Here is a 1,080-nt window from a genome sequence, read left to right on the forward strand (position 1 = left end):
AAATGTTTGCAAAAGACACATCTAATAAAGGACTGTTATCCAAAATATACAAATGACTTGTAAAACTCAACAATAAGACAACAAACAACCCAATTAATAAAATGAGCCAAAGACCTTAACAGACACCTAATCAAAGATATGCAGATGCCAAATAAGCATATAAAAAGATATTCCACATCAAATGTCATTTGTAAATAATATGTCATCATATGTAATTTGAAATGCAAATTAAAACAACAATGATTAAAAGGACTAAAATTCTGAACATTGACAAAGCAAATGCTGGTGAGGATATTGAGTAATAACTCTCATTCATTGCTGGTGGGAATGGAAAATGGTACAGAAAATTTAGAAGACAATTTGTTAATTCCTTACAAAACTAAACATATTCTTAACATCGAGCAATCACTATCCTTGATATTTATCCAAAGGAGTTGAAAACTTACATCTGCACATAAAACTTGCACATGGATGTTTATAGCAGCTTTATCTATAATTGCCAAAACTTTGAAGCAAGCAACTATCTCCTTCAGGAGGTGAATGGGGAAATAAACTGTGATACACCCATTGAATGGAACATTATTCCGCTCTAAAAAGAAATGAGCTATCAAGCCATGAAAAATTGTGGAGGAAACTTAAATGCATATTATTAATACTAAATGAAAGAAGCCAAACTGGGATGCTACATACTATATATAAGATTCCAACTAAATGACACTTTGGAAAAGCAAAACTATAGAGAGAGTAAAAAGATTAGTGTTTACCAGAGGATTAAGGGGTGCAGAGGGTGAATAAATGGAGCACCGAGGATTTTTTAGGGCAATAAAAATATTAAATATGGTAAAATAGTGGTGGTAGCATTTGTGCACACCCAGAGAATGTACACCACCAAGAGTGAACCATAATATAGTTTTATCAAGTGTAGGTTTATCAATTGTAGCAAATGTACACTCTGGATAAGGATGTTGATAGTGGAGGAGGTTATATGTGTGTGAGGAAAGGGTGTATCTAGGAAATCTGTACTTTCTTCTGAATTTTGTTGTGAACCTAAAACTGCTCTAAAAATAGTCTTAAAAAGTA

This window comes from Propithecus coquereli, unplaced genomic scaffold, assembly GCF_000956105.1.
Source record: "Propithecus coquereli isolate 6110/MARCELLA unplaced genomic scaffold, Pcoq_1.0 Scaffold151, whole genome shotgun sequence".
NCBI classification, from domain to species: domain Eukaryota; kingdom Metazoa; phylum Chordata; class Mammalia; order Primates; family Indriidae; genus Propithecus; species Propithecus coquereli.